The 26,757-nt window shown below is 50.5% G+C and overlaps 1 long non-coding RNA gene and 1 pseudogene across 1 annotated transcript in view; one reads left to right on the forward strand and one right to left on the reverse strand.

The window, feature by feature from the left end:
- LOC147121005 (transmembrane protease serine 11E-like) overlaps positions 1–19,844 on the reverse strand; it is a 43,417-nt pseudogene extending 23,573 nt beyond the window's left edge.
- LOC147121004 (uncharacterized) overlaps positions 1–26,757 on the forward strand; it is a 504,333-nt gene that overhangs the window by 113,407 nt on the left and 364,169 nt on the right. The gene's annotated exons all lie outside the window — the stretch shown is intronic.

Here is a 26,757-nt window from a genome sequence, read left to right on the forward strand (position 1 = left end):
GCAGAGTATCAATGGGCACACTGCTAGAAGCTATCCGATGGAAAATGGATATTGTGGCGGAGCCACTGAATGACTCTGGGCAACTGTATATAATTCCCTTTAACAATGTTCTAACACCAGCCTAAGCCTGTACCATTGTGTTAGACATTACTGTGTTTTGTATATAGTGTTTGTATGTACGGGGCTTGGCCCCTTTAAGAGCGCGGAAAAATGCGATGACATCACGTTGCAAGTCACGAGACCGCCCAAGCGCGGGAAAACGTGATGACATCACGACGCAATCCACGGGACTGCCCAGGCAGTCCTCGTGGAACCTCCATTGAGTAAAGACCTGTTTGATTGTTCTCCTGTATTGATCTCAGCAAGCTGTTTGAATTCATTTAGTCTTACATTAAAGACCTGTTGATTGATCTCCTGAGTCGACCTCAGTTATTAGTTAGGAATTCGTCAATTCCTACATTGGTGACCCTGTTTTTTGTGAACGTTTTCACAAAAGAAGAACACAGCATGGAGGCAAACGCCGTTTCGCTTAAGCTACCGCAGTTCTGGGAGCAGCAAGCGACCTCGTGGTTCATTCAGGTTGAGGCCCAGTTCGCCCTGAGGAACATCGATGCGGATCAGACCAAATATCTTTATGTGGTCTCCGCACTCGACAGCTCTGCCGCCTCTCGGACCGTCAGCCTCCTCAAAACCCTCCAACGGAGCGCAAGTATGAAATCCTCAAAGCGCGGTTGCTGCAAGTTTTTGGGCTCACAAAATCAGAACGCGCCCGACGATTACTCGCTATGACCGGGCTCGGGGACTCCAAGCCTTCGGAGTTGATGAGCCAAATGCTCACACTCCTGGGCTCAGAACCGGAATGCTTCCTATTCCGTGAAATATTCTTCAGCCAACTGCCTGAACAGGTGCAAACTGCCCTGGCCATGTCCGAAGTTGAAGACTGCGCAGCACTCGCTGCAGAGGCGGACAAATTTTCGCGGCAACGCAGCAGTACTGCGCCGCCACGAGGTGCCCATCCCCCACAGACGCCGCCTCAGCTCGTCAGCCTGCTGGGCTGTGTTTCTACCACGCGCAGTTCGGCGCGAAGGCAAGACGTTGCCGCCCTCCCTGCAGCTTTACCCCAAAGAAAACAACAACTGCAACCACCGAGGACCGGGTCTAACGGGAGCCCCGCAGCCGCGATGGCGATTGGCAACACGGGCAAGTTGCTTTTCATCACCGATACTCTCTCCGGTCGTCGTTTTTTGTGCGACACCGGAGCCCCGTGCAGCATTTTACCTGCGTCCGCCCTCGATGTGCAGACAGGGAATCACGGCCTCGCCCTTGAAGCGGCCAATGGTGGAGCGATTCGGACCTTCGGCAGACGGCGAGTGCAGGTGTGCTTCGGGGGCCAACGTTTTCACTGGGAGTTTGTTACGGCCAAGGTTTCTCAACCCATTCTCGGCGCAGATTTCCTGTGCGCCAACAGCCTCCTGGTCGACGTGAAGAACCAGCGGCTGATCAACGCGGCAACTTTTAACTCTATTCCTTGTTACCGCAGTAACACTACATCGCGCACCATCGCCTGTGCTTTCTCGACTCCGGATGAGTTCGCTCGCCTGCTCAGTGAATTTCCCGACCTGACAAGACCCACGTTCTCCTCCACAGCTACGAAACATGGTGTGGAACACCACATCACCACCAACGGCCCCCTGGTCTACGCGCGGGCCCGGCGCCTGGAACCTGGCAAGATGGCGGTCGCAAAGGCGGAGTTCGCGACCATGGAACGGTTAGGGATTATTCGCCGGTCGAATAGTCCCTGGTCTTCACCCCTCCATATCGTCCCGAAGCCTGGCGGCGGATGGCGCAGTGGGTGAACGGGTCGTGGCAGCCGTTGGCATTCTTCAGCCATCAACTACGGCGGAACGAGAGAGCATATAGCACGTTCGACCGGGAGTTGCTCACCCTTTTTCTGGCCATCCGCCATTTTCGCTTCCTTCTGGAAGGACGTCCTTTCACCGCCATGTGGACTATAAGCCGCTAACCTTTACCATGGCCAAGACCGCCGAACCGTGGTCATCCCGACAGCAACGTCAACTGACCTACATATCCGAATTCACCACGGATATACAGCACGTGGCCGGTAAGGACAACCTGGTGGCAGACTGACTCTCCCGCGCGACCGTCAATACGGTTCATTTGGGCATCGATTACACCCTCATGGCAGCGGACCAAGCCTCGGACCCAGAGGTCCAAGCCTACAGAACGACCGTCACTGGCCTCCAGTTGGCTGACGTCAAGTTCCATTCGGCAGGTACCACGCTGTTGTGTGACGTCTCCGTACAGGACCCTTGCCCTGTCGTTCCGGTTGTCTGGCGCCGCAAAGTGTTCGACACCATACATGGGTTGTCACACCCAGGAATGAAGGCCTCTCAGAAGCTGATGTCAGCGAAATTCGTATGGCATGGCATGCACAAGGATGTCCGCGACTGGTCTGCGTGGTCTGCCAAAAGGCCAAAGTACAGCGCCACATCAAAGCTCCGCTGGCCACCTTCACAGTTCCGGAGCGACGTTTTGACCATGTCAATGTGGACCTGGTAGGACCACTCCCACCCTCCCATGGTTTTTCATACATCCTGACCATGGTTGACCGCACCACCGGATGGCTGGAGGCGGTTCCCCTGTCATCCACTACTTCGGCGGACGTAGCCAGTGCGTTCATTTCCACCTGGGTCGCCCGTTTCGGAGTTGTGGTAAACCACTGTATTGTATATTGCCACCTCTGGGTGGCGCTGTGTATGGAGGCATGCCTCAGCTGACTCCACCCACCACTGTGTGGGTTTCGTTCAGACTTGTTCAGTCACTCACGAAGAAGCATGGTCTCTTCTTAGCTAATAAAAGCCTTATTCATCTCTTCTTTCGACTCATCATCTCTTCTTCGACTCATCACCTTTTATGAAGTAATTGATAAGCGTATCAATTTTATTAGCTAAAAGTTAAATGGCGACACCTGAGGAGCAACAACAGCAACGGATACAGCAGACATTGCTGAGAGCCCTCAGACCACCACGCCTGGACCTCGACCCTCAAGATGTGGGTGCATCAGCCAAGTTTGAACACTGGCTGAGCTGCTTTGAATCCTTCCTCGCAATCTCACAGGTTACAGAGGAGGATCACAAACTGAAAATTTTGACCGCCCAGGTGAGCCATCAAGTATATATGCTAATCCGGGACTCTAATACGTACGTGGCGGCCCTCGAGCTACTAAAAGGGCAATATACGCGCCCAGTGAACACAATTTACGCCCGACACCTCTTGGGATCCCGCAGGCAGCAACCGGGAGAATCGGTAGGGGCATTTGCACGGGCGCTACTGGCACTCTGCAGAGACTGCGATTGTAAAGCGGTAACGGCTGTGGAGCACGCGCAGGGACTCGCCTGTGATGCCTTCGTCAGGGGCCTCCAGTCAGACCACACCCGGCAGAGACTGCTAGAAAGCAAGGAACCCGACCTGAAGACGGCCATTGCCCTTGCGCTCTCGTTAGAGGAGGCCCACCGAAACCTCGAGGCATACCCCCGTAACGGCGCCGAGACATGGCAATCGAAACCGTGGGACACGGGACCGCCGCCCCCGGCACCAACCGCTGCAGCGACCCAACCGAGACAGCAGCCTCCGGTAAGAACTGCTTCGATGCCCAGTAACCAGGCCCAAAAATGCTATTTCTGTGGCCAGTTAAAACATCCCAGAGCGCACTGCCCAGCTAAGACAGCTACCTGCTCGGGCTGCGGGAAGAAAGGCCATTACGCTAACGCCTGCAAGGGGAAGCCAGCCAGCAGCGCAGCGTGCGGGCCGTGGGAGCAGCCATCTTATCCGCCATCTTGTGTACCCCCGGCCGCATGGCATCCGCCGCCATCGTATCCAACGCACTCAACCGCCATTTCGTCACCGGAACCGACCACCGTCTCGGCGGATGACTATAGTGACTCACTAAGCCACATACTGGCCTCCGTGACGCTGGATCAAGGCCACCCTCACCATCTATCCAGCTCCATGATGGATATCGCGGTAAACGGCCGCGCCACCAGTTGCCTGATCGACAGCGGGAGCACAGAGAGTTTCGTCCACCCCGACACGGTACGTAGCCACTCCCTCACGATTCTGCCAACGCACCATCGCATTTCTATGGCGTCCAAGTCCCAGTCAATGGACATCAGCGGCTACTGTGTGGTGACCCTGTCAGTAGGGGGCACTGAATATCAAAAATTTAAACTGCTAGTCCTGCCCCGTCTTTGCGCTGCCGTCCTGCTAGGGTTGGATTTTCAGTGCCACCTTAAGAGTGTCACACTAGCATACGGTGGACCCCTCCCCCCACTCACAGTCTGCAACCAACAACTTTTAAATCGCCCGCTGCAAACCACCTGCAGCCTTTCCACATTAAAAGTCCCCCCCCCTCCCCTGTTCGCTAACCTCACCCGCGACTGTAAACCCATCGCTACCAAAAGCAGGCGGTACAGTGCCGGGGACAGAGCTTTTATCAGCTCTGAGGTGGAGCGGCTCTTGAAGGAGGGCATTATCGAAGGTAGCACTAGCCCCTGGCGAGCCCAGGTTGTAGTCGTTAAAACCACTGCAAAACGCCGCATGGTAATCGACTACAGCCAAACCATAAACCGGTACACCCAGCTGGACGCGTACCCCCTCCCTCGCATATCTGATATGGTCAATCAGATTGCGCAATACAAAGTATTCTCCACCATCGACCTTAAGTCAGCGTACCACCAGCTGCCCATCCGCCATGAGGACCGCCAGTATACTGCCTTCGAGGCAAACGGCCGCCTCTACCACTTCCTTAGGGTCCCCTTCGGCGTCACCAACGGGGTTTCGGTCTTCCAAAGGGAGATGGACCGAATGGTTGACCAGAACGCGCTGCGGGCAACCTTCCCCTATTTGGATAACGTCACCATCTGCGGCCACGACCAGCAGGACCACGACGTTAATCTAGCAAATTTCCTCCGTACGGCCCAACGGCTGAACCTAACGTACAATAAGGAAAAATGTATGTTTCACACCAAGCGCCTGGCCATCCTCGGCTGCGTGGTGGAGAACGGAGTCATCGGGCCCGACCCCGACAGAATGCGCCCCCTAATGGAGCTACCCCTTCCCCACTGCCAAAAAGCACTGAAGAGATGCCTGGGGTTTTTCTCCTACTACGCCCAGTGGGTGCCCCTCTATGCAGACAAAGCCAGGCCCCTCATCAAAGCCACCTCCTTCCCCCTGACACCAGAGGCGTGTGCAGCCTTCACTCTTATCAAGAACGATATCGCGAAGGCCGCAATGCACGCGGTGGATGAGTCCATCCCCTTCCAAGTGGAGAGCGATGCCTCCGACTTCGCCCTAGCCGCGACCCTTAACCAGGCGGGCAGACCCGTGGCCTTTTTCTCAAGGACCCTCCAGGGCCCCGAGACGAGACACTCCTCCGTCGAAAAGGAGGCCCAGGCTATTGTAGAAGCGGTGCGTCACTGGAGGCATTACCTGGCCGGGAAACGATTTACCCTGCTCACTGACCAGCGTTCAGTAGCTTTTATGTTTAATAATAAGCAGAGGGGTAAAATCAAGAACGACAAGATCTTGAGGTGGAGAATCGAACTCTCCACCTACAATTATGATATCTTGTATCGGCCAGGGAAACTCAATGAGCCCCCAGATGCCCTATCACGTGGTACATGCGCCAACGCGCAGAGTGATAGGCTGCAGTCCCTCCACAATGACCTCTGCCACCCGGGGGTCACCAGGTTTTTCCATTTTATCAAATCCCGTAACCTGCCCTACTCCATCGAGGAGGTCAGGACCATGACCAAGAGCTGCCAAATCTGCGCCGAGTGCAAACCGCACTTCTATAGGCCGGACAGAGCAAGCCTGATCAAGGCCACCCGCCCCTTCGAACGCCTGAGCGTCGATTTTAAAGGGCCCCTCCCCTCCGCTGACCGCAATGTGTACTTCCTCAACATAGTTGATGAGTACTCCCGTTTCCCCTTTGCCATCCCTTGCCCAGACATGACCAGTACCACGGTCATCAAGTGTCTGAATGACATCTTCGCTCTGTTCGGGTTCCCCAGCTATATACATAGCGACAGGGGCTCATCGTTCATGAGCGACGAACTTCGGCAGTACCTGCTAACAAGAGGTATCGCCACGAGCAGGACCACCAGTTACAACCCCCGGGGGAACGGCCAGGTGGAAAGGGAGAACGCGACGGTTTGGAAGGCAGTCCTCTTAGCACTAAAATCTAAGGGCCTTCCGACCTCCCGCTGGCAGGAGGTCCTCCCTGCAGCGCTTCACTCCATTCGGTCACTGCTTTGTACTGCCACTAATGCGACCCCTCATGAGAAAATGTTCGTTTTCCCCCGGAAGTCTACATCGGGAACCTCGCTACCGGCATGGTTGACTTCTCCTGGGCCCGTCCTACTGCGGAGGCACGTGAGGACGCATAAAACGGACCCCCTGGTCGAGCGGGTGCACCTCCTACACGCCAACCCCCAGTATGCCTGGGTGACATACCCAGACGGGCGGGAGGACACGGTCTCCATACGAGATCTCGCACCCTCGGGTACCCCTGAATTACCACCGTTATCCCCCTTACCACCGTTATCCCCCTTACCACTGTTATCCCCCACCACCCCTCCCAACCCAACCCCTGCAGACGGCATGCCAAAGCCCCAGGAATCTTCGCCAACCACCCAGACACCAGACCCGACGTCGGATGCTGCAACACCACCGCCGCCACCACGACGATCAGGACGTCAGACAAGGCCTCCTGATAGACTTAACTTGTAGTACCCTTCACCCCGCCGGACTTCACATTAAACAAGGGGTGAATGTGGTAAACCACTGTATTGTATATTGCCACCTCTGGGTGGCGCTGTGTATGGAGGCATGCCTCAGCTGACTCCACCCACCACTGTGTGGGTTTCGTTCAGACTTGTTCAGTCACTCACGAAGAAGCATGGTCTCTTCTTAGCTAATAAAAGCCTTATTCATCTCTTCTTTCGACTCATCATCTCTTCTTCGACTCATCACCTTTTATGAAGTAATTGATAAGCGTATCAGGAGTGCCCGCAGATATTTCTTCAGACAGGGGACCGCAGTTTTCTTCCGAACTCTGGAATGCAGTGGCCCAAGGACTCGGTGTCAAATTACACTGCACCACAGCCTACCACCCACAGGCGAACGGTCTCTGTGAATGCTTCCACCGATCACTGAAAGCCGCCCTGAGGGCCAGCCTCCAGGACGCTGGATGGGCAGACAAGCTACCGTGGGTCCTGTTGGGCCTTTGCACGGCCCCCAAAGAAGACCTTCACTCTTCATCAGCGGAGCTGGTGTACGGTCAGCCGCTGCGAGTTCCAGGGGATTTCCTACCAGCATCGACGAAGCCATGGTCCGTGTCTGCCCAGCTTACTAGTCACCAGGAGGCGGCCAGATGTTTCGCGCCGGTGCCCACTTCGCACCACGGGCTGCAGTGTTCGCACGTTCCCACGGAGCTTCACAAGGCTGAATACATTTTTATTTGCCATGACGCACATAGGGATCCACTCAAGACCCCATATACTGGTCCCTTCCGCGTGTTGGAGGCAGGGGACAAAACCTTCACGGTAGATGTCGGTGGTAAACCGGACCCCATTTTGGTCGACCGCTTAAAGCCAGCACATTTGGCCCTCGACCGTCCCGTCGAGACAGCACAACCGCCGAGACGAGGTCGGCCACCCATCGCCGTTACGGCAGACCAAGTGCAACCGCCCGCCAGACCGCCAGCCGCCCAGCAGCCTCCGCCTCAGGAGTACAGGAGTTGTTCTGACAGGCTCGTCAGACCCCCTCACCGTTTGACTTTGTCTGTTAAAGCGAAATCTGGGGGGGGGGCGCATGTGGCGGAGCCACTGAATGACTCTGGGCAACTGTATATAATTCCCTTTAACGATGTTCTAACACCAGCCTAAGCCGGTACCATTGTGTTAGACATGACTGTGTTTTGTATATAGTGTTTGTATGTATGGGGCGTGGCCCCTTTAAGAGGAAACGTGATGACATCATGACGCAAGTCACGTGACCGTCCAAGCGTGGGAAAACGTGATGACATCACGACGCAATCCACGGGACTGCCCAGGCAGTCCTCGTGGAACCTCCGTTGAGTAAAGACCTGTTTGATTGCTCTCCTGTATTGATCTCAGCAAGCTGTTTGAATTTGTTTAGTCTTACATTAAAGACCTGTTGATTGATCTCCTGAGTCGACCTCAGTTATTAGTTAGGAATTCGTCAATTCCTACAATATGACTCTGTTTATATCAGATTACGTAGATTACATGGTGCTGTTCACATGTAATCCTTTGATTTATTAGGGCTGCTTTTCCTGCCAAGTAAAAGATTGTATGACACTATTTCGCAGAAGAGCAGGGAAGTTCTCCCTGGTGTCCTTGCTAAAGTTTATACTGCAACTAATATCACTAAAAAATAAGATTATCTGGCCATTTATCTCACTGCTGTTTGCGGGACCATACTGGGTGCAAATTGGCTGCCACATTTCCGACATTACAACTTCAAAAGTACTGCATTGGCTGTAAAGCACTTTGGGGTGTCCAGAGGTCATGAAAGGTGTGATATAAATGCAAATTCTTTCTTGCACTAAATCAGAGAGGATACACTATAAGATTCTTCATTTCTCAGGCGTGTTATGTCAAACTTCCAGAGGGGATCTTGCCAACCCATGGACTCAAAACAATGAAGCAGAGAGAGTACCATTAATATGAACATGCCGTACATTGGCCACGCAAATAAACAGACTGATTAAGAGCAACTTTGGAAAATTAAAAGAAAACATGAACATGCTTAGTCAGTACAGCATAAAAAAGCGACAGAAACTTCAAAGGCCTACTGGTCACCAGCAGAAGAAAGAAACAAGCAACCCAGACCAAAAATTTGGGCCATACAAACACCTAACAATCCAGAAAAGATACAAAATAGAACCACAGGAAAACAGCTCTAATAAATCAGAGGATTACCAGTGAACAGCACCATGCAATCTACGCAATCCGATGCGAACAGACTCATATCTTATATCTAGGGGAAACTGGGAACACTCTAACAACCAGGCTTTCAGGGCACCTTCGTGCCATAAGGACAGAAAAAAGACCAAAACTGTCACCAGGCACTTTCTGGAACATGGAGCAGATTCCTTGGAAATGGTAGGGTTTGAAACCGACATTAACTGGACACCCTCGCAAAGGAAAAGGAAAGTGAGACACTGGATTGCAAAACTGGAAATTTTGGCTTAAATGAGGTACAATCTAGGAGAACTCTGACCCTGACCCAGACCCTAACTCTAAGCCAAAAAAACCCACCCCAACCCAAATCCCCACAATCCAATACTAATCCTGACCTCTAATAATCCCAGACCCTGACCTGAACTTTAACCCTAAAATATCCTCCCAACCCTAATCCTTTTCCTGATCCTAACCACCCCGGACCCTGACGCAAAACCATAACCCTAAAGTACACCCAACCCTAATCCTTATCCTGACTCTAACTATTCCAATCTCTGACCCTCTTCCCCTGATCCTAACCCTAACCCCCCCAACCCTAAATCCTAATGCTAAAACCCACACTGATAGCAACTCACCTAAACCATAACACCTAAATAAAATGTATCCCCTGAGCAAACAACCCTAATATAGGGAGCCATAATCTTATTGGGGCCAGGGCCAACCCCATAAACCATAACCCCAGCCGGGGATTAAGAAAAATCAGCCAGATATTTGTAAGATAAACAAGACAAAAAAATAACAAGACGCATGAGCCAAATAAATATAAGTGGCAGGCTCCAGTGCAACAGAAGCTCCAGTAATAAATGAAACAACTAGCCTTCAGCCCAAACCTCCTAACCGAACACTTGAGAGTGACACCTGAATTTTAGGAATGTGACTTTAAAAAGTGTTAACTTTTCTGAAAGAATCACCTTTGCTCTCAGTATAACTGCACCACACAGTATATACAATGCAAGTGCGGAATTCACAAACACCTTATTCGTCTGCATTAGTCATTCTAATTTCACACATATTAAAATATTAGCACAAACCCATTTGGCTCTGACATTTCTATCAGTGGGAAGGTGAGTAGAACATACTCCATGTAATTTATTTGCTCAAAGCTCAAAACAGGAATGATTTAAGTCCTTGAAGTCGGTAGGCAATCTAAATTTCGCTGACTGTACTCAGATGGGTAATTACTCACTTGGCTTTCCAAATAATATGCCATGACATTATCTTTGACTCCAGTTTTGAAGAGAATATTTTTCATTCTTTAATCATGGGTGTCTTACTTTCCAAACATTGGGGGAGAAATTGGGTGCCTTTGCACCTCCCGTTAGTACCTCTGGGGGTGCCAAAAGGGCGCTACCGGCTTTCCGATCGGGCGTGGCGCTCGTACCGACGGCCACGAGATTGAGCTGGAGGTTTGCGGTGGCGGTAACCACTAGCGCCATGATCCCCTGCGCCCGGAGATCATGACGTCATCCGGGTGCGCAGCGCCCTGGCTCAGTAATTCACTCTTGCCCCCTGCCTGAGCGCCTGCCAATAGCAACGACAGGTACAGGGAGGCGGTTTGCAGTCAGAGGAGTGCTGGAGGAGCGCTATATAAAGGGGTCAACTTCCAGGGTTTTTTTGGTCAACAAACAATGCTGCCTTGTCAGTTTGACACAAGCAGACAGGCTTTTTGCCCCATTTGACCGTTTTCAACTTACATAGGATATACGGCACAGAAACAGGCCATTCAGCCCAACCAGGTTATGCTCCACTCGAGCCTCCTCCCGTCTTTCCTCATCTAAATGTATCAGCGTAACCCTCTATTCCCTTATCCCTCATATGCTTGTCCAGCCTCCCCTTAAATGCATCTATACTATTCTCACCACTCTTTATGTAAAGAAGTTTCTTCCGAATTCCCTATTGGATTTCTTGGTGACTATCTTATATTGATGGCCTCTAGTTATTCTCTTCCTCACAGGTGGAAACATTCTCTCTGTATCCACTCTATCAAAACCTTTCATAATTTTAAAGACATCGATGAGGTCACGCCTCAGCCTTCTTTTTTCAAGAGAAAAGAGACCCAGCCTGTTCATCCTTTCCTGATATGTATACCCTTGCATTTCTGGTATCATCCTTGTAAATCTTCTCTGCACCCTCTCCAGTGCCTCTATATCCTTTTTATAATATGGCGACCAGAACTGTACGGAGTACTCGAAGTGGCGGCCCTCCAGGAGGAACCTGAAATGGCGGACCGACAGGTGGAGCGCGAGGAGCTCGCGGTCGAAAGTAGAGTATTTGACCTCCGGGGGGCGCAGTTGGCGGCTGTAGAAGGCAAGTGGCTGCCACGCGCCATTGACCCACTGCTCGAACATGGCTCCGACCGCATGGTCGGAGGCGTCGGTGGTGAGCACGACCCGGGCATCAGCCCTCGGGTGCGCGAGCAGGGTGGCGTCGGCGAGCGCGTTTTTGGTGGCGTCGAAGGCGGCTGATGTGTCAGCGGTCCAGGCTACGGCCATCTTGCCGGATTTACCTCGGAGGGAATCGTATAGGGGCTTCATGAGGGCTGCAGCTCTGGGGAAGAACCTGTTGTAAAAGTTCACCATCCCGAGGAACTCCTGGAGGCCCTTGATGGTTTTAGGGCGGGGGAATTGCTGGACGGTCTGCACCTTGTTGGGCAGGGGGACGGCCCCAACAGGGGTGATGTGGTGGCCGAGAAAATCGATCTCGGCTAGGCCGAATTGTCACTTCGCCGGGCTGAGGATAAGCCCGTGTTGGGCTAAGCGCCCGAACAGGATGCGAAGGTGTTCGAGGTGTTCCTGTTTGGAGGAGCTGGCCACGAGAATGTCGTCTAGATAGACGAATAGAAAGTTCAGGTCCCGGAGGACTGAGTCCATAAGGCGCTGAAAAGCCTGGGCTGCATTCTTGAGGCCGAAGGGCATCCTCAGGAACTCGAACAGGCCGAATGGGGTGATGACGGCCGTTTTGGGGATGTCCGCGGGGTGTACGGGGACTTGGTGGTAACCGCGCACCAGGTCGACCTTGGAGAAGACGGTTCGTCCGGCCAATCGGGCCGAGAAGTCCTGGATGTGCGGCACTGGGTATCGGTCGGGGGTGGTGGCATCGTTGAGGCGGCGGTAGTCCCCGCAGGGGCGCCAGCCTCCGCCGGGCTTGGAGGCGATGTGGCGGGGCGAGGCCCAAGGGCTGCTGAAGCGGCGGATGATGCCGAGTTGCTCCATGGTGGTGAACTCGGCCCGCGCGATTTCCAGCTTGGCCGGGTCGAGTCTGCGGGCGTGGGCAGCGACCGGGGGGCCGGTGGTGGGGATATAGTGCTCCACACCGTGTTTGGCAGCTTTGGCCGAAAAGGTCGGGTTAGTGAGGACGGGAAACTTGGCTAGTAGTGCCGAGTAGTCGTCCGTGGCTCTGACGAGGCAGTAGGTCGTCAGGCCGGCCGAACGGGCCGGGGTGACTGCGCCAGGGATGGGGGCCATAGTGTTGATGTCAACGAGGCGGTGCCTCGGAATGTCGACAAGGAGGCCGTGGGCGCGTAGGAAGTCTGCGCCGATGAGTGGGCAGAGGACCTTGGCTGTGAGGAACTCCCAGCGGTAGCGGCGGCCTGCGAGGTTGAGCGTGACCATGCGGGTGCCGTATGTGCGGATGGCAGAGCCATTGGCTGCAGCCAGCGTAACACCACGTGCACCGCGTTGGATTTCGAGGGCGGAGGCGGGGGTGATGCTGTGCTGGGCTCCTGTGTTGCACAGGAATCGGCGGTTGGTGCTGTTGTCGGTGACATACAGTAGGGGCCCCTTTTGCCCTGCGGCCATCATGGGGGCCGGTGCGGGGAGGGGTTTGAAAGTGCACGGTGGTGTGCAGCGTTGGGCCCTAGTGCCAAAACGGGTGTGGTAGTAGCAGTGACCCGGAGTGGAAGGGCAGTCGGGCCTAGTGAGCCGGGGGGACCGCGTGGTCGTTGCCATGAGGTCAGGCGCGGCGTCGCGGGCGGTCTGCGCGGAGAGCAGCCGGTCGGCCTTTTCGGCTATCTCGTTCAGGTCCGTGGAGCCAGACTCCACAATGAGCGGGCGGATGCTGGCGGGGAGCTGCCAAATGAAAAGCGTGCGAAAGAGGGCGCCGGGTTTTTTGTCGTCCGAGAGGGACAGCAGGTGGGAAAGCAGGTCTGATGGTGAAGCGTCACCAAGGCCTGGGAGGTCGAGGAGTTGGCAGTTGCGCTGGTAGGAGGACGCCTGAAATTTTTTAAGGAGCGCAGCCTTCAGATGTTCATACTTGCCTTCCTCTGGTGGATCCTGCAGCGCTGCCCAAACCTTAGGGACTGTGGCGCAGGTGAGAGAGGCGACGAGGTAGTCGTACTTTGTGGCGTCGACTGTAATGCTTCTCAGCCGGAATCTGGACTCGGCTTGAACGAACCAGGCCTCAGCCAGGTTCTCCCAAAAGCCCGGTAGTTTAACCGTGACAGTGTTTGTATCCGCCATGCTAGCTTAGGATTCGTCCTGAGCGTCGGGGTCACCAGTGTCGAGATACCGCGGCAAACGTGGGAGTCGAGACCAGAGTTGATGGAACACAACTGCTTTAATTTACATCATGGCAAAACACGTGCTTAAAAAGTCCGCGCAACCACTTAAATACTCCCCAGACAGGAAGTGCTCCCGGCAGCCTGTCCCTACGGGAAACAAGCTGCCAGAGGAAAGGGCCCACGGCTGGGGGCGGCTGCTGCCGGCAGTGCGCCTACGTAAACTGTCCGTGCCGCCGTGAGCGGATTATGTCCAATGGTGGCATGTCGCCACACCCTCGCATTTCTGGTATCTTCCTTGTAAATCTTCTCTGCACCCTCTCCAGTGCCTCTATATCCTTTTTATAATATGGCGACCAGAACTGTACGGAGTACTCGAAGTGTGGTCTAACCAAGATTCGATACAGGTTTAGAATAACTTCCCTACTTTTCAATTCTATCCCTCTAGAAATAAACCCTGGTGCTTGGTTTGCTTTTTTTATGGCCTTGCTAACCTGTGCCGCAACTTTTAGTGATTTGTGTATTTGTACTCCGAGATCCCTTTGTTCCTCTACCCCACCTAGACTCGCACCCTCCAAGTGATAAGTGACCTCCCTTTTCTTCCTACCAAAATGTAATACTTCACATTTATCTGTGTTGAACTTCATTTGCCAATTATTTTCCCATTCTGCAAGTTTATTAATGTCCTCCTGTAATTTGTTGCAGTCCTCCTCAGTGTTGACTATCCCCCCAATTTGGTAGCATCCGCAAATTTAGAAATTGTGTTTTTGATTCCAAACTCTAAATTGTTAATGTAAACTGTGAACAGCAGTGGTCCCAACACTAATCCATGTGAAACACCACTGCCCACCTTCTGCCACTGTGAATAGCTACCCTTTACTCCCACTCTCTGCTTTCTGTCCTGAAGCCAGCCAGCAATCCATTCTGCTACTTGTCCCCTGACTCCGCATTCTCTGACCTTGTTCATCAGTCTATTATGGGGTACCTTATCAAAGGTCTTTTGAAAATCTAGATAAATTACATCTACTGCATTAGCATTGTCTACTCTCTCTGTTACCTCTTCAAAAAATTTAATGAGGTTGATCAAGCAAGATTTTCCCTTTTGAAATCCACGCTGACCATTCATTATTATACTTTTCATTTCTAGATGTTCTTCTATTCTCTCCTTTAATAGGGAGTCCATTATTTTTCCTACCACCAATGTTAAGCTGACTGGTCTATAATTCCCTGGACATGTTCTATCCCCCTTCTTAAATATAGGTATTACGTTAGCTGTCCGCCAGTCCTCTGGCACTAAACCTTTTTCTAACGAATTATTAAATATGTGTAGTAATGCCTCTGCTATCTCTTCCCTAGATTCTTTTAAAATGCGTAGATGCAATCCATCTGGACCAGGGGTTTTATCCTCTTTGAATGTGATTAGTTTATTTAATATATCCCTTTAAAAAAAATTTAAATGCACTTATCTCATTACTAATCTCATCATCCAATGTCATGTCCACCTGTTCTATCTCCCTGGTAAATACCGAAGTGAATTAATGATTTAATATTTCTGCCATCTCCCTATCATTCCCTGTGGTATTGTCCTGTCTATCCCTTAATGGCCCTATTCCCATCCCAACCTTCCTTTTTTGATTGATGTGCCTGTAAAATATTTTACTATTTTGTTTTATGTTCCTTGATAATTTAATTTCATAGTTTCTCTTTGCCTTCCTAATTTTTTTTTGACTTCTCTCCTAATCCCTTCATATTCTCTCTTATCATGCACTCGTCTGCTGTCTATGTACTTAATGTATGACTCTTTCCTTACCGTCAACTGTTCCCTTATGTCCTTATTCATCCATGGAGTCTCATTAGTGTTTAGTTTGTTCTTTCCTTTTCGCAGAATATATTGTTCCTTCACTCTGTTGAACAACGTTTTAAATGTTTCCCATTGCTGTTCTACATCGTTGTTTGCCAATATTGTTGCCCATTTTATTTTCCCAAGTTCTATTCTCAGCCCCATAAAATCAGCTTTTCTCCAATTTATTAACCTGGTTTTTGTCATACTTATGTCCTTCTCTATTATCATCTTAAAGCATATTATATTATGGTTACTATTGCCTATATGTTCCCCTACTTTTACTTCTCTTATCGGCTCTGGCTCATTCCCCATAACTAGATCCAAGGAGTATGCTGGCTGCCAAAAATGTATCGCTTTCATTTGGGTTACATTTCATAGAATAGAATCATAGAATCATAGAAAGTTACAGCACGGAAGGAGGCAATTTCGGCCCATCGTATCCGTGCCGGCCAACAAAGAGCAATCCAGCCTAATCCCACTTCCCAGCTCTTGATCCATAGCCCTGAAGGTTACAGCATCCCAAGTGCACATCCAAGTATTTTTTAAATGTGGTTAGGGTTTCTGCCTCTACCACCCTTTCAGGCAGTGAGTTACAGATCCCCACAACCCTCTGGGTGAAGAAATTTCCCCTCAAATCCCCTCTAAACCTTCCACCAATTACTATAAATCTGTGCCCCCTGGTTTTTGACCCCTCTGCTAAGGGAACTAGGTCCTTTCTATCCACTTTATCTAGGCCCCTCATAATTTTATACACCTCAAAAAGGTCTCCCCTCAGCCTCCTCTGTTCCAAGGAAAACAAACCCTGCCTATCCAGTCTTTCCTCATAGCTAAGATTCTCTACTCCTGGCATCTCCTCTGTACCCTCTCTAGTGCAATCACATCTTTCCTGTAATGTGGTGACCAGAACTGCACGCAGTACTCTAGCTGAGGCCTAACTAGTGTTTTATACAGTTGAAGCGTAACCCCCCTGCTCTTGTATTCTATGCCACGGCTAATAAAGGCAAGCATTCCGTATGCCTTCTTAACCATCTTATCTACCTGGCCTGCTACCTTCAGGGATCTGTGGACATGCACTCCAAGGTCCCTTTGTTCCTCTACACTACTCAGTGTCCTACCATTTAATGTGTATTCCCTTTCCTTGTTAGCCCTCCCCAAATGCATTACCTCACACTTCTCCGGATTGAATTCCATTTGCCACTGTTCTGCCCACCTGACCAATTTATTGATATCTTCCTGCAGTCTACAGCTTCCTTCTTCGGTATCAACCACACAGTCGATTTTAGTATCATCTGCAAACTTCTTAATCATACCCCATATATTCAAGTCTAGATCATTGATATATACCACAAAACGCAAGGGACCTAGTACTGAGCCCTGCAGAACCCCACTGGAAACAGCCTTCCAGTCACAAAAACACCCATCAACCATGTTTCTATGTTATTACCCTCTGCTTCCTGTCTCCGAGTCAGTTTTGAATCCAACTTGACACTTTGCCCTGGATCCCATGGGCTTTTAACTTCGTGACCAGTCTGCCATGTGGAACCTTATCAAAAGCCTTGCTAAAGTCCATATACACTACATCAAATGCACTACCCTCATCTACCCTCCTTGTTACCTCCTCAAAAAATTAATCAAGTTTGTCAGACACGACCTTCCCTTAACAAATCCGTGCTGACTATCCTTGATTAATCTGTGTCTTTCTAAATGAAGATTTATCCTGTCCTTCAGAATTCTTTCCAATAATTTTCCCACCACCGAGATTAGGCTGATAGTGCAACATTTCCATCATTTAATGGGGGCTGTACTGGCACTGGATCTCACCCTCCAGCTTCACCGTCGGAGGCAGCGGAGGCAGAGAGAATGATTGCAAAACGTGGCCAGAGGGAGGAAGGCCAACAGGGCATTCAACATGAGGCCTTACCCTCCCAGGGTATTCCGGGAGCACTTCTCCTATATTCATCTCTCAGAGGAGCAGTGCCTTAGAAGGCTCCGCTTTAGCAAGGAGGTGGTCACAGAGCTTTGCCACCTCCTGCAGCCAGACCTCCAGCCTCAGCTCAGGACCAGGACGTCTCTCTCAGTGGCAGTTAAGGTCACAGTCTCTCTCAATTTCTACGCCAGTGGCTCCTTCCAACAGAGGATATTGTAAACATTTTGCAGTTCACCGTGCTTTGCTGCATCCGGGAGGTAACAGATGCTCTCGACAGAAGGAGAAGGGAGTACATCTCATTCTCCATGACCAGAGGCAAACAGGATGAATGCCCATGTGGCTTTGCAAGGATAACAGGCTTCCCCATGGTTCAGGGTGCCATTCACTGCACCCATGTGGCATTGCGGGCACCTCATCACAATGCAGAGGCGTTTCATAACCGCAAAGGCTACCACTCTCTGAACGTTCAGTTGGTGTGCGACCACAGACAGCGCATCCTCGCCATCAATGCCCGCTATCCTGGCAGCAGCCACGATTCATTCATCGTGTGACAGACATCATGCTCGTGGCAGTCTGCTCAGAGACAAGGGTTATCCACTCGCCATCTTGCTGATGACACCCCTCCGCAACCCCAACGCTCCTGCTCAGCACGCACACAATGACAGCCATAGCATCACCAGGAACCTGATCGAACACACTATCGGCGTGCTAAAGCAATGGTTCCGTTGCCTTGACCGCTCTGGAGGAGCCCTGCAGTACTCCCCTTTTCATCATTGTGTGTTGCACGCTGTACAACCTAGCCATTCTGAGGGCCCAGCCATTGCCACGAGGGATTGCAGGTCCACCTCAGGAGGAGGGAGAGGAGGAGGAGGAGGTGGAGGAGGAGGATGAAGAGGAGAAGGAGCAGCAGCAATGGATGAGGCAGCCACTCAATCTTGCTTCTGCAAGGGCCGTTCGTGAGCGCCTCATTAGACAGCGCTTCCAATAAATGATATATCACATGGTGTTTGCGCAGCACAACCACATCATTACATCCAGCTCGCAGCCCCTATCACCGGGCAAAGGTCAAATGAGAAACATCACAAAATGTGCAATGTCAAATTAACAATTTAATATCGAACACAACTCTCTCTTATGAAACACAACTATTCATAAAGAAACACAACAATATATTTACAAATACATCAATTTATTAACACACACTACCCGCATTTGCTAATAAAGTATTCTTTATTCCCTCTTCTTCAATGATTTCCCTCTCCTTTGGAGTTCCCCCCTTCCAATCCTACTGCTCCTCTGTAATGTGGCCCCAGTGGCTGCAGCAAGCACCACCTCAGCATGGGCGGCAGCAGTCTGGGATGGCTGGGTCACAGGCTGTGACAAGTGCAATGGTGGGAGCAGGAATGCCATCACCCTGAGAGAGGACAGCACCTTCATGCTCGACCGACACACTGCCACTCCCCCGGGACAGAACCTCAGCATCTGGAGCAATCTGCTCGAGCACAGATTGCTAGCCTGCTGTGGCACCGTGAGATCCCCGGTGAACTGTGGGCGACCCAGCGAGGATGGCAGCAGTCAACGCTTGCGTGGCATCAATCTGAAACTGCATGAGAGCACTCTGAGATTTCATGCCAGCAACCACTGACTCCATTACAGCACTAAGCCATTGCGTTGCTTCAGCCTGTGCTGCAATAGCTGCTGCCACCTCACCCATGACACGCGGCATGAGGTCTGGGTCCCCATGGTCTCTCTGCGAGTCGAGCATCCTTTGCAAACTGCCAAGGATGGGCTCGATGGTGTGCGCAGAGATTAGTGCAATATTGGAAGTGGACTCCTCTACGCTCCTAGCCAGTGCATCCATGATCTCGGTCACCCTTGCCATTGCACCCATGAGCTTTGTGTGCATGCCCATCACCCATCTGGTCATTAACTCCACATCGAGGTCCTCATCTGAGTACTGTGCAGCAGAAATTGCGTGCAAACTCACCCTCTGGGGAGACGGCATCCAAGCTTCCATTTCCCCATGACGTTGCAGCAGCCTGTAGGGTCCCGGAGCTTCACCCACATCAGTACTAGGCTCCCCTCCAGCGACCGCGTCACCCCATTATCTGAGCTACCACCTTCGGGAGACACAGGCAGTGAGGCTCTGGCTTGTTCTTCCTCCTCCTCTCCCGTGTCGCTACCACTGGGAGGCTGAGGGACAGGCTGGTCATGTGGTGGCTGATTATCTGAAAGCATAAAGGCACAAGAGTGGGGTTAAGGTCAGGGGGGTGGGGCAGGAAGGGAGCAAGGAATGGAGACAGTATACTTAGATGGAATGTGGGAAAGGCTTGTGGTGTGAGGGGGAAGTGGCATGAGAGAAGAGGGAGAGGTGATGAACCTACCGTTGTTGTCTCCAAGGTGGCCGACGTCTCCGACAGCCACAGCGCCCATGACATGGATGGCAATGATGCGGCCCACTCGCACCTCTAGGTCTCTAAGTGGGTGCAGGTCCGCCTCATCACCTTCCATTCATACCTGCTCCCTCCTGTTTGTGAGCAAGCTTGGCCTGCAAGAAAAAGGACAGCATGTGAGTGTGCAGCTATGTGTCTACCGTAGTTGAATGGCTGTTAATGTATGCAAGGCGTGAGTTGTGCATGTCACTTTTAGTAGGTGGGCATAGTTGGTGGGTGAGTGTTGGGGATGTGGTGGTTTATACAGTGTGTGCACAGAGTGAGGTTGAGATGGTGGCATATAGACTCCACATTGAGGTCCTCGTCTGAGTACTGTGCAGCAGAAATTGCGTGCAAACTCACCCTCTGGGGAGGTGGCCCCCAAGCTTCCATTTTCTGTAGGGTCCCGGAGCTTCACCCACATTAGTACTAGGCTCCCCTCCAGCGACCGCGTCACCCCATTATCTGAGCTACCACCTTCGGGAGACACAGGCAGTGAGGCTCTGGCTTGTTCTTCCTCCTCCTCTCCCGTGTCGCTACCACTGGGAGGCTGAGGGACAGGCTGGTCATGTGGTGGCTGATTATCAGAAAGCATAGAGGTTTTTGAAGCATGCACTCAAGCTGACCACCCGAGTGAGATCTTAGAATTTCTTCCGGCACTGGGTGGGAGTTCTGCGGACCATACTTCTGGCTGACACGTGCTGGGCGACCTCCCTCCACTTCCACCTAAAGGCCTGTGGCAATGGCCTCCTATCAGTGTCTGGGAAGGGCAATGCTCATCAGCGTTTCACCGCCGCGACCAGAGCCTCCAAGGCGTGGTCGCTGAACCGGTGAGCTCTCTCTCTGGGCATCTGATCAGACATCAGTTGCTTGAATGAAGGCTCGCAGCTCCTTGTAGGCCCAGTTCACAAGCAGCAAAGATCAGAGTGAGGTTGTGCAGCATGATTGACCCATTGCTTTAAGAACTGGAAGGCGCCAGTCTGTCTGAGGACTCTCTAATTGACAGCACCGGAACTTGATTAGCGCTCTGAAGGTAACGCCCTGCTCTGCGACGTTAGCGCCCTAAGAGAAGTGTGCAGCGCTTCATTTAGCGTTCCCCCTCCCTCTTGGGGCACTAAAACTCAATTTCGCGTTTGCCAGCGCTAATTAACGCTGGGTGCTGAAGTTAGCGCCCAGGCGATGTTCGCGCCCCAAAATGGTCGATACTGAATTTTTCCCCCATTAGCCTAGATTTTCCTAGGCCGGTGGGAAACATGTCACGCCAGGACTACTGACCACCTACGTGATCCTACTGGCAACCAAGGAGAGGCTGATTACGAGCACAAAATGTGGATTAAAATCATGGAAGGAGGAGCTGGATCAGGGGGTGTCCATGGCGACCAAAGCCCCAAGATTCTCAGAAGCTTCAGTGGAGGCAATGTTGGTTGACATAAGTGCAAAAAGAGACAGGCAGCGCCAGCAAAGGATGGTGCAGGCAACATGGTGGAAAGTGGCTCAGGCAGTCAGTGCCACCTCAACCACCCCACAAGCAGCAATACATTACAAAAGCCAAATACTGCGGATGCTGGAAATATGAAATAAAAATCAGCAATACAGTGATGGAAATGTTTTAAAGACTTCATAAGGTTGGCCAAGGTAAGTGAAGGCCCAAGTAACCCATTCAGGTTCTGAAATAATACTGGAAGTCTGATTGACCTTCATTCATTCCATGTCCGCACGGTGTAAGTGAAGCGCTCAATGAGAAAGTTAATGCACGCATGGTACCTCATCAACCTCCCACTCCAGGCACACATCCCCTTCCCACTGTTTTAGTGTTCCTTGTCACACTTCTTAAGATCAAGGATGGTGGTGAGCGAGAGATAAGTGAAAGACTGCTCCAGTGGAGACATTCTCCTCTCGTGTTGCAGTTAGTGGATAAATTGGAGGAGTCCATAATTTGCATCTGCAACACAATACAGGAGTTATGTCAGGGTGCGCAGAACACCCTGGTGATTGTGACAATCCAGGAGACAACTGCGGCAACAAGACCTCAAGAGGGGGTTATAAGGCAATACTTGCTTCAGGAGTGGCAGCCACGACTGCTACCATAGAATCCCTCAAAACTATCAGAGCTCAGGGCTTTACTAACGTAATTTGGGCTATTTGGTCTGTTCTCATGCAGACTATTAGCTCAACTGAGCCTGCGCCCCACATACGTGGGCTGCAAGGAGCAGCTGCAGATTTCACTAGTTCTTGTGATAATGAAAGTATGGCTGCATCATTGCAGCCCCTTAAATGCCAGCACAGAAAAAGGATAGGAGAATCGGGCAGGGTGTATAACGGGCGGCCGAACCAATATCGCCAGTTTTATGCCCCCGCCGAAGTTAAAAGTTACCCCCAATGGGGTAGATCTTGACTTTGTGCGAAGTGTAAAATTGGCGATAGCGATTCGGCAGCCCATTTTTACATCTCTCCTGATTTTTATTTCTATTGAAGTCAGTGGAAATAAAAGTTGTGAGATAAGTAACACAGGCCGTCGACTCGTTTTAGACCATTGCACAAAGTCAAAATTACCCCATGACTCTGAACGGCTTGAATTCAGGCGGATTTCACCAAGAAAGTCCAGACCATTAAGTCTGAATGACAACCAAAAACTCCCATTCCTACTGGGAGAGGAGAGAAGCTGTATAACAATGGCGGCACACTATGTTACAGCTTGCCATGAACAGAGGGACAACCAGTAAACTAAGAAAAGAATATATATAAACAATGCGAATGTATATTTATACACTCAGGGATATACCTGTTTATACAATGTATGAATAGAACTGCGTTTATGTGCTAAACCATAAATGTATTTTGATGCTTTGGCAACATAAGATGTAACTTATCATGCCAATAAAGCGATTTGAATTGAATTGAATTGAAGTCCGTGTCTGACTTTCCATTAAGGTGAACCCTAAGGAGGAGAGGCCTCTTTATTGAGGTTTTGTAAAATCTATGTATAATATATGTGCGCGCCTTGTCACACTACATGTAATGCAACTTAATTGAATACTGAGATCAAAGGCTGTGCTTCTTTCAGAAAATTTAATACATTTTAAAGTTGCATTGAAGTTGCAGCCAACTGCAACTCAGCTAAACCTCTAATTTGTCGTTTTGTCCAATTGAAATTTCCCAAAGGTGTAATAGTGCTGGGAATTGAACAGCAATAAAACAAATCACAAAGTGATTGTATGGACCATTCGCGAGTCCGAAAACTTCACAGGTGAGAATAAAACTGTTGTGAGGGACAGAGAAGCTTGGAAGTATCCATAATAAGCTTTGGTTAATTATAGAACAGGACTTGATGCTGACCTGGGTAAGTATGTGCAGCAATGTACCAACCTGTTCTTTTAGGGAAAGAGCCACTGAGGCGGACTGCTCTCCTCTGGGCGGTGTTGAGCTACCGAGTGTTGTCCTGGCTGCACCCATTCAGGCGAGTGGTGAATGTCCCATCCCACTCCTGACTTGTTCTTGATGGATGGTGGAGAGTCGTTGGAGGAAGTCGGAGATGAGTCACTCATTGCCAACTGCAACTCAGCTAAACCTCTAATCTACATCATGCCTGTCGTCTTGTCCAATTGAAATTTCCCAAAGGTGTAATAGTGCTGGGAATTGAACAGCACTGCTCTGCCAGTCTCTGCCCTGCTCTTGTAGTCATGGTGTTGATACGGCTGGTCCAGTTAAGCTTCTGGTCAATAGTGACCAGACATACTACGGGCTGTGTCATGGGAGATCTGCTCTATGTATTTGGTAGATACTAGAATAATTATATTGAAGAGAAAAATCATTAAAGTGGCTGGGGAGCCGAGAATCCACAATCTGTACAATGAATTATGGAAAGCTGAACAGCTGCCAAGGAATTGAGGGACTGGAATGACAAACAACACCTTATTACTAAAAGGGAAATAAAAACAAGTGTGAGAACTACTGTAGAAGTATCCTCCTGAGTAATACTGTTAAAGGATTCAGGACCGTCTTAGCAAATCGAGTTAATAGCAAAGTTAATTTACTTCTTAATTAAAAACATGATGCATTCAAAGAAAACTGAGGTACAGCAGACCATCTGTTTACCCTTATGGAATTGCCTAACATTAGTATGAAGGGAACAGATTTTCCATAGCAGCTGTATTGATTTAATAAAATATCTGAAGGTGTCTGGAGAAACAGATTGTGGACAGAATCTAGGCTATAGGCTGGATGAGAAAATGGTCAGAATCCTGAAGAATATGCACACTTTCTGAGAGCAGCGTCTGGCTAAATGGTGAGCTATCTGGCTTAAGATAGACAAATGAGTGAGATAAGACTCCTTTCTTTCTCCAATACTGCTCAAAGCAAAGGATGCAATTACCAGGATCTCAACAGATAACACAAATGTATTTGTTAAATTCAGAGGCTGCTCTGTAAACAGTTTGAGGTTTCTGCCGATATTGTCATCGCTGGGAGCTGTGTTTCATCTCCAGAAGCTCACAAACAGAATCTATGAAGCAAACAGACAATTTAGCTTCATCTTCAGCACAGAAGAAAGTCCTTGTGCCCACGGGACTGGAAAACCAAGATTATCATAAACCGAGAAAAAAATGGCTGCGCAAATAGATTTGTATATCTTGGCAGAACAATTTCAGATGATGGAGGTTAGTGCTCAAATGATAAGAATTAGCTTGGTAGCTGCGATTTGCTGTAAGTTGAAGATGATTTGAAAAGCAATGAGTATTTCTGCACAAAGAAAACTCGGATTACGTGAAACCTGGCTTCGACCTGTTCTGTTTTGTGTTAGTGAAACATGGGGGTAGAAATTTAGTTTTGGGCAGTAACGCACAACGGGTGGAATCGCTGTGGCCGCCTGTTGTATGCCCGCCCGATATTTAGTTCTATTGAAGTCAGTGGGCTGGATTTTGTCAATGGAGGTGAGTTGGAGGTGGGACTGCTGCTTGTCATGTCAATGTCCCGCCTCCATCCTCGTCTGACCATTCAGAGGGATTTTCCCCTGATTGAGCTTGTTAAGCCCACCTGGCGGGCTCAGCAAGTCAATTAGGGAAGAAGTCACTGACAGATCACGTCAACGTCAGACGTGCTATCTGTCAAGACTTCTTGAAAGAAGAAATGACAGCGTTTGACAGCTCTGTGAAGCTGTCAAACACTGACATTCTCTTGAGTTTGATTTGTTTTTGTGGTGAGGACTGAAAAAACATTATAAAAAAGTAAATTTCAGATGTCTGATGGATCGGAGGGTCCATCAGCCATTACCTGAAATTGACAAGGTGGATGTCCGCTCTCCCGATCCAGCACGGCTAAAGGCTACAGAAGTAAAAAAAAAGGTAAGTGAACACTTTTTTAAACTTATCACATACCTTGCATACTTACCACTCCACACTTGCACCCATCACTCACCTCTACACCTTACTTCCAGGTGCCTCCGACTGCCGCAGAACTCTTCCACGTCTCCTCCAACCCGGCAGGGTTCTTCGAGGTCGGGAAGCCACCACCTGTGAAGGTAAAATGGCACTAATCCCTTTTTCTGCCTGTTAACAGGTTTAAAAGCCTTTCCCACCTCCAGGAGACGGGACTCGAAGCTGCACATCTTCCCGCCTCCTGGCAAAAGGGCACGGAGGCGGGATGGGGGCGGGTTTGCCATCCGCCCCCAATTTCTCCGACTTTATGTGCTGTCCCGCCTCCATGCCCGCCTCCTCGGGGCTTGGAAAATCCAGCCCAGTGGAACTGAAGGTCTGATGGGGAGTATAGTGAGCAGCCAAAGCGATACTGTCCATTTTGCACTACCACCCATAATGAATTTCCACCCCCTGATGCCTTAGACAAGAAGATGAGCAAAGGTTGTTAGAGTCAGAAATAGCTTACTTGAGAAACAGTGATAGGGTCTACAAGCTTAGACACGACAAAATAGGAATAGGAAGGTTGGACGTAGCAACACAATAGTATGGTAAATCACATAAAGGTGACTCAGTCATATAAGCAGAATAGATAATGGTAAATTGGTGAAGATTATTATGCGCTGTTACATAAGAGAGATCAAAACCACGAGGACGTCTATGAAGACTGATGTGCCTCAATAATTCCGAGACTCGAAGTTAGCAGAACAAAAACAAGGCTTTTATTAACTTAGAACGTAACACGTAAGAGAGAGAGATGTCTTCCTTCTGGAGACTGAGGCCAGACTGAGCCAGCCTACAAACGGGGCCAGGTATGGGCGGAGCCCTACACACAGCACATTCCAGTATACAATACAGCACATTCCAGTACACAATACAATGAGGTCTGGGGGAAGGGAAATGACACTGAAACCGATCTCAGTCACAGGCAGTGATGATGATGAATATTTCATCACATTCACCCCTTCTATAGATTTAGTCTGTTCGGGGGTTTGATAGTCCTCTGCAACCGACGTGGCTGTTGCGGTGCCGCGGGTGTCGGCTGGGTGTCCCCGGTAGCCTCCTGGGTCTCTGCCGGGGGTGCCGCCAGGGTTGTTGAAGGGGTAGTTGGTGGGGGTGCCGTTGGTCGGTGTTCTTCCGGGGGTGATGAAAGAGTAGTGGGTGGGTAAGAGTTGCTGTGATCGTCGTTGCCGCTATTGCCGTGGTTGTTGTCGATGCCGGCTGGGGCGACGTCTTTTATGGACACGGTGTCCTCCCTTCCGTCGGCGTGCCGGACATATGCGTATTGGGGGTTGGCGTGGAGTAGGTGTACTGGCTCCACGAGAGGGTCCGTCTTGTGGCCCCTCACATGCCTTCGCACGAGTACCGGACCTGGGGTGGAGAGCCATGACAGCATGGATACGCCTGAGGTGGATTTCCGGGGAAAGGCAAACATTCGGTCATGAGGCGTGGTATTAGTGGCCGTACACAATAGCGACCGTATCGAATGGAGCACATCCGAGAGGACTTCCTGCCAGCGGGAGATAGGGAGGCCCTTGGTCCTTAGAGCTAGAGTGACTGCTTTCCATACTGTCCCGTTCTCTC

Source organism: Somniosus microcephalus, chromosome 3 (genome assembly GCF_052327205.1).
Source record: "Somniosus microcephalus isolate GS21.2 chromosome 3, FLI_Smic_1.0, whole genome shotgun sequence".
Taxonomy (NCBI): domain Eukaryota; kingdom Metazoa; phylum Chordata; class Chondrichthyes; order Squaliformes; family Somniosidae; genus Somniosus; species Somniosus microcephalus.